The following is an 8052-nucleotide window of genomic DNA, read 5'->3' on the forward strand; positions in this document are numbered from 1 at the left end:
CAGAGAAGCCATGTAAATTTTCTAAGTCGCACAGCTAATAAAGTGAAGGGATCATAGCACCCTATTTTTGTCCTTTGAAAATGAGATGAAAAATGATGACAGAGAGCGCATGTACATTTTCTAGGTCATGTAGCTAATAAAGCGAAGGAATCATAACAACCTATTTTTATCCTTTGAAAATGAGATGAGAAACTGCCCTCATCACATTTTAATAAAACGATCAATTTATGTGTCTGTTCTCTATAACATATTCTTCTTTTTCACCTGAATGGTACACTGGTTAGAATTATAATACTGGAATTCAGGAAAAAGCTCCAGGCAGGAAACATAAATTCAAGAATTGTGTATTCTAGTTGGTGATTGATGCTAGGGATTTGTTGAGATCACCTGTGTAGAGCTTTTAGAGTGAAAGGTAGGATAATTGAGGATGACATCTTAGAAATTTAAGAGGAAGTCAGAGAAATAGAAACTAATTACAAGAGAGAATAAAAGGATAGACACAGGGTTAGGAATGAGGGGAGATATCACAAGTTCTAGAGAGGACAATTACAATAAACCAAAAGCAATCAGCAAAGTAAAAGGCTGCAGAAGTGTCAGTAATATGAGGACTAAAAGACATGATTGAACAGAAGGAAGAGACTAAATGAGTTGTGGATAAACGGGACCAAAAAGTGAAAGCAGCAGATGAAGCGTGCAAGTTCCTGATTGAAATTCAGGAGTGAGTAGGAAGAATTAAGGTTGAAGGAAAGGGTAGTTAGTCAAATACGATTCTCAGTGAACAAAGAAGAGAAAGTAAAGAAGAAAAGACTGGAGGTATAAGAGAGAGAGGAAATATCGACTCATCAAACTTACAAGAAAGGCACAATTGAAGAACCATCCCCTCTGACAAAAAGGATGGAGGAAGAAATTGAGTTCATTCATTTGATTTAACAAATCTCCTATGTGCCTGGCACTGTTCTAGGCACTGGAGATCCAAAAACCCTGCCTTTGTAAACCTTACAGTCTAGTCTTGATTCTAGTGGGAGAAAAACACACACACAAGTAAAACCACATAATAAATTATTATTTCTCATGTTGTGGAGAAAAGTAACCAGTCAAAGGGGAGAGGGAAAATGGGGGTTAGGACTATAATTTTTGAAAAGTTGGTTAGGATAGCCTCCATAAGGTGACATTTATAGAAAGTCTTGAAGGACAAAAGGAGCTGGTTACATGCCTCCCTTGAGCAAGGGCACTCCACACTGTCAGAAGAGCAATTGTAAGGGCTTTGTGGCCAAAGGGGCAATTAGGAACTCACTTGCCTCTTTCCAGGCCTTGTGGACCTCAGAAGCCTTTTCTAAGCCCCTCTGCTGAACCAGGGTGTCAGCTGACCTGATGGTGGCCCTATTGTACCCAAGAGTCTTAAGTTTTCACAGTCTATACTTTGGTCTCTGGAGAACCCAGCCTCTGCTTCCGGAAAGGGAGAATCTAAGCAAGCTGGAAGCCCTCCTAAGTGCAGGGCCTTGGCAGAGCATTTTGTGCTGCACCGAGGCAGGAGCTGAAGGGAAATGAGTGGTTGTTGACATGTTTGCTGAGGTCTAGCAGTCCAGTGACAGAAGAACCTACCCTTGGTCTTGATTCTTAGCTCATTCAAAGCCAAAAGGACACAAAAATCAAAGAAACTGTGACATGACTCTTGGGTAGTGCGTGTGGTTCAGAGATATTTTCTAAAAGGGACAAGAGAACACTATGCTACTTTCCTAATTGTGAGGGTATTGTGCAGAAGGCTAAAAAGCATTTAAATACACATCTAAAGACATCCTATCATTTTAAGATTAACTGTAGTGGCATGTAAGTAATTCATTGGCTGTGTTGGGATTCTTCTGTGTCTTCACTGTCAAGTTTACTTTAGGAAGTCTCAAGGGCAATAACACGTTTCTGATAGCTTGACAATTTCATGTTGTGTACTTCCTTCAATATTCACTGTATCAGAAAGTTCATAAATTTGTTGACTGAACAGATGCTTGAACCGCCAATCCATATTCTTAATTTAAAATAAAATCTTAAATTATTATTTTTTTTAAAACCACAGAGTTGGCTGATCAGAATGCAAAAGCTGCACAAATGTAGTTGGAGGGTCCTGTGTGTGGAATCTTCAGAACAAGGTTGTGCTCGGTGGAGGACCACACACCAGTGAGTTTGCTGTAGTCCAGATGGTTACTCTGTAAACTGCAGGGAAGAAAAGGGACCAGTATTGGTCCCGACTAAATAGACATACAAAAATGATCCTCATTCTTCCTTTTTCAAAGAAGAGGTCCCTTCTCTCTTTCGGAGGGCTTTTCTGGATCAGGCTCTGGAAGCTGCTTCCTGATTGAAATGACCAGAACACCAGCTGCATATGAAAATGATACGTTCTTTTACAACCTTGTGCCTTTGAGGGAATCGGCTCTCAGACACCCGGGATGTGAGGAAAAATGGGCCACAGGAGGATTTCATTGTATAAAATAGGGGTTTCTCCACATGGGCACCTGGCTATGTGTTCAGCATCTGTCGTGTAGTTTTTTATGTGGCTGAATGTTTAATATTCGGACAAAAAGTGTTACAGGAATTTTAAGACATCTGAAAGTGAAGCTCCCATTTATGTTACTTTTTTCTACAATTCTTAAAAGAGGTAAGCTCATACTTCAGTGCTATTACCTAAGCTGCTCTGGAAAATATGTGCATTGTCTTTCTGTCATATTCAATTAAACTCATTATGAAATTTTCTAAATGTCTCATGTCTACAACATTGCTTTAAATAATAAATTATATCATTTTTAAAAATTCAATTTAATAAACAAATTGACAGGCAATATTTCATACTTTCTTAATCATCAGGTAGCTGATTCATTATGAATTACGGATATGCCCTTTTTCTTATTTAAGAAAAATCAAATGGAATGCACAGTGGATCTAAAGAACGGGCATTTGACACATTTATGATGTGAGCTGGTTTACTACAGTATTATCTCTCCATGTTTTGGAAGAGCTGGTAGGTAGTTTTTATCCAGAAGTATATTATAATTACCACTGGAACCTTAAGATACAAATTCAGGAGCACCCATACTTTTAATATCTCATACTGCTTTACTGTTTTTACTGGATATTTGTGAATATCTCAATGTTTATAAAAACAGAAAAATAAGTATTTTTTAAAGATTTTATTTATTTATGTTAGACAGAGGGGAAGAGAGAGAGAAAGAGAGAGACAGAAACATCAGTGTGTGGTTGCCTCTCACATGCCCCCTACTGAGGACCTGACCCCCAAGCCAGGCATGTGCCCTGACTGGGAATTGAACTGGGGACTCTTTGGTTTGCAGGCTGGTGCTTAATCCACTGAGCCACACCAGCCAGGGCAAAATGACTTTTAAAAAAAGTATTAGACAAACCTGGGTGAGAAAGGGAGTCAGGCAATGATTGGGGCCCATGTGACTGAGTGAGCCAGACTGCGTCAGGGCTCAGCTGACACGGCATCCAATAGGAAGCCAGCCAAGCAGTGGAACAACTTGGGGTCAAGGGCTCCAGAGAAGGATGACTCCGTAGAAATATAAGTCTGCTAAGGTCAGGATGTTGGCTACAAATTGTGAATATTGAAAAATGTATATACCCATTGAAGATAATGGAAGCCAGGTTTCTCACTCAGAAAAGGGTGTTACAATTATGAAAAAAGAGAAAAAAGAAAACTAGAATGAACCTTATATGTGCTGGAGGTACTGGTATGAGTTGATGGTTTTTAAAATATAGAAAGAGATGTAGAAAAAGCATAAATGTAATTATATGGGTATGTACACAAACATGCATTGCCTGACTCTGTTCACTGTACACACCTGGGAAAACCCCAGCAAAACTGCGGTGGCCGTGAGCACTCCTGGTGCCCAGATCTTGGTTTCTAAATACCAACCTTCAGTAAAGGAACTACGGGTCCTCGGGAAAATTCCTGATTCTAGAGCTGGGCAGGAAATGCAGACGATGAACCTAACATTTTTTTGTGACAGAAAGTAAAAAAGTGTTCAAAGAATGATGATGCTATTTTTAAAGTTTGTAGGAACTTCCACTGGAAAAATATGGGACAATTTTGAGCATCAAAATGAATGATAGTAATATGTTACATCTCATCAAGGAAAATAAATATCCACTATTCCACATTAATGTAAATGGATAAACAAAAGAATAAATTAGGAGGAAAGAACACTCTTTCCTACAGTAGAGTACCAACAAATGATATGGGAGGAATGATGGAATTAGAAAGTGACTATGGAACTCAAACTACTGGGTAAGGATTGGCTGAAGAATGGGATATTTACTCAAATGACCTCCTCACAAAATACTCCTCACCAAGAGAAAAATAGTAAGTCTTTCAGTGGAGAAACCAGTCAGAGTCCTCCCTACTCAAGCGGTCAAAGTTAACATCGTCGGTGATAGGACAAGCTGACACTGTGTATCACCTGATGGGGTTCAGTAAGGAGAGCACTGACTCACTTCCGTGATATTCCTTCAAACTGCATATTCCGAATCTAATCATTAAGACACGCAGATGAATCAAGTGAGAAACATTCTTTCTCCATTATTTCATTTTGATATGTTTGAATATGGATTTTTATAAATGCGTTTATCCTTCTTGGGATTTATTAGCACTTTTAAATCTGAAGATCGGTGTCTCTCATTAATTTTGGAAAATTATTATTATTATTTGAAATTATTGCCTCTGCTCCACTTTTAAAACATTTCTTTAGTTTTCTTTTTACACCTTTGCTGAGATATAATTTATATGCGAAGGTGTGTCCAGAAAGTATCCAGCCATGCACTATGAGACATAGAGACATCTATGGAAGAAGATCCAAGAGACAAGAAACATTGTAATAGGAAAATGATGCCTCAGTCCCCTTCAAAGTAGTCACCTTGGGACCTCACACAGTTCCCCCAGCGTGATGACCTTCTTGAGGAAATCTGGTTCATTGGTAGTGGTTTGAATCCAGTCATTAGCAACTGCAGCACAGTGTTCGTTCTGCTCTGGTAGTGGAAGCTGTGGAATGAATTTGGCATGACACATTTCATGCCAAGATCCTGAATCAAAATCTCGGACACAGTAGTTTTTGGAATTACCAGATTAGCCTCTAGTTCTCACACTGTCAGTCACTGATCTTTGTCGATTGCAGCCTGTACACATTCAACATTCTCAGGTGCTCTGCTTGTTGCAGGCCTTCCAGAACGTGGATCACTTTCAACAGATTCTCGACCATCTTGGAAGTGTTTGTTCCACAGTTTTATTTGTGCTGCACTCATTATATCATCCCCAAGAGCCTTCTGAATCATCCAAATAGTTTCCGTGGCGGAATATTGAACCTATTGCAAAATTTGATGCAGATTTCTTGCTCTACTCACTCAGTCATTTTGAATGTGATGGCCACACAGTATTCACTCAGTACTGTGTGAGCACGACTCACTATACGTGCTCACTCAGCAGTGTCTACTGTCTCCACTGCCTATGACAGTGAAGTCCTCATTGTTCACACGTGCACATTACAGTCCACTCTCCTTGGCTGCCAGGTTACAGTGATGCCACACAAAACGTTCTCATATTAAGAACGGCTGGACTTTTCCCAGACAGACCTCGTATACCATAGCTTACCCATTTGAAGTATTCAATTTGATGTTTTTTAGCATATTTGCAGAGTTATACACCCATAAACATAACTAAATTAGGACTTTTCAACACACACAAAATACTTTGTACCTATTAGCAGTCACTCCCTATGACCTTCCTCCTGCTCCACACTGCCCCGTAGTCCTAGGGACCCAGTAATTTACCTTTTGTCTCTGTAAATTCTTCTGTTCTAAACATTTTATGTAAACAGTATCACATAATAAATGAACCTTTGTGGCTGGCTTCCTTCAGTTACTTTGTCCACATGGTTGATCGATGTGGTTGCATGTATCAGCGCTTCCTTGCCCAATAAAATCTTATTGCATAGCTATGTCACATTACATTTATCGGATGGTCATTTGACGCACATTTGGGTGGTCTTATTTGGCAACTATAATGAGGCCACTAACAACATTTGTGCTCAAATTTTTGTGTGGGCACGTTTTTCTCCTCAGGTAGATACTGGGAGGAAATTGTTGGGTGATATAATCAATCTTGGTCTAACATTTTGAGAAATTTCCAAATTGTTTCCCAAAGTTCTGCCTCATCCTTAGTTTCCCTTTCCTTCTGAAACTGTTTAGACTGATGGAAGGCCTCACTTTGTGTTCTCTGTCTCTTACCTCTTTTTTTTAACTCTTTTCTTTTTTATTTTCCTTCTCTTTAACTCTCTTTAGTGCCTTTAGGGTAAATCTTTCAGATCTGTCACCCATTTCTTTTATTCACTCTTAAATAGTGTCTAATTGATGTCACTCAAGTAAAATTACTGTATTTTTCAACGTCATCACTTCCACTCAAGTGTTTTTTAAAGCTGCCTAAATGGCCCTGACCAGTGTGGTCCAGTTGGTGGGGCCTCCTCCTGCAGAGCACAGGGTAGCCGGTTCCATTCCCGGCTGGGGCGCATGCCTGAGTTGTGAGTTCAGTGCTGAGGTCGGGGCACATACAGGAGCCAACAGATGAATGTTTCTCTCCCTTTCTTTCTTCCTGCTTTCCCCTCTCTCTCAAAATAAATAAATAAAATCTTTTAAAAAATAAATAAAACTGCCTGAATGTTTTTGATAATGCCTTCACCATATTTTTATTCCACTTTACATTTTGAAACATATTAATTTTCTTATTTTATATTTTGAATCTATTAATTTTAATATTGATATAATTTTCAGATCTGATTCAGCAATTTCTGGTTTTTATAAACTGATTTATAGTGATCTCTTTCCTAGAGTGTCCTATAACTTTTATTGTGAGATCATGTTCCTTTGAATTTTATTTATAGAAAATCCTTAAGCCCTATGTGTAAAATTTAGTCCTCCAAAAAGGATTTGTGTGTGCCAGATGCCTGCCATTTTAAACTTAATTTTCTTCTGGGACGTTCTCATCCCACAAAAGTAATGTGAATTTTTTGCTACAAACATCAGTATATTTGTATCTCTTTAGTTCTAGGAAATTCTTGGTATTATTGACTTAAATATTTCCCTTTCCTTTTTTGTTTCAATTCTGTTCTCTGGATTTCTAAGATTTGAGCCTTTTAACTGTCTCTTACATGTATCTTAATTTTTCTCCTATGTTTTACCCAGCATTACTTATTGTTTTTGTGATTTCATGTATCTTCATTTTAATCATATAGTCAAATATTTTCAAGTCTATTTATTGAATATGATTTTCAACAAATATATGTTATATATAAATAAACACATATATATGAGTATGCCTACTTTTTCATTGTTCATCAGTCTTGTTTCATGGATATGACTTCTTTATCTCTCTGACTATGTGAAACATACTTATTTCAAATTCCTTCTCCTTGTCCTATTAATACCATGACCTATGTTCTAGTTCTGTAATTTGTTGGGATTTGTATCCCTCTTTCGCAGTGTCACTCTTCCTGAAATGTTAACTGCTGACTCATTACACACTGGCCTTCTGCCGCATCCCCCTCTGAGCCTCTCAGACGGGCATATAGGGAAAACCTCTGTCTATGGCTGCAACCTTGGCTTATTGCTAGGTCTTCACATTTGCCTCCATCTTTCAGGGACATATTATTCTCAGTTCCTGAGCAAGAGTTTCCCTTATTGTTCTCGAGTACAGTTGCATATTTATTAACTCAAATTTAAATGTGCATTTCATAACTTGTTGGGGAATAAACGGAATTTACCATATACTCAATATGCCATCTAAAAACCAGATGTTTCAATAAGTGTCAAAGTTTTGTAGCTGATGATTTTTTCCATGAGAATTAGAGGATTTCATTTTTAGGAGTCTCGGATCCTAACTATTCTTGAGGGGAATTCTATTTCCCCACTCCTGTTTTCAATTAGAATGGATTTTCCTTAAACGCTCTTGGCCGCCCCTCACTTACCCCACAGCCTGGGGAAGAGTCATGACTTACTGGCTGGTAG

The sequence above is a fragment of the Desmodus rotundus genome, chromosome 13 (genome assembly GCF_022682495.2).
Source record: "Desmodus rotundus isolate HL8 chromosome 13, HLdesRot8A.1, whole genome shotgun sequence".
Lineage (NCBI taxonomy): Eukaryota > Metazoa > Chordata > Mammalia > Chiroptera > Phyllostomidae > Desmodus > Desmodus rotundus.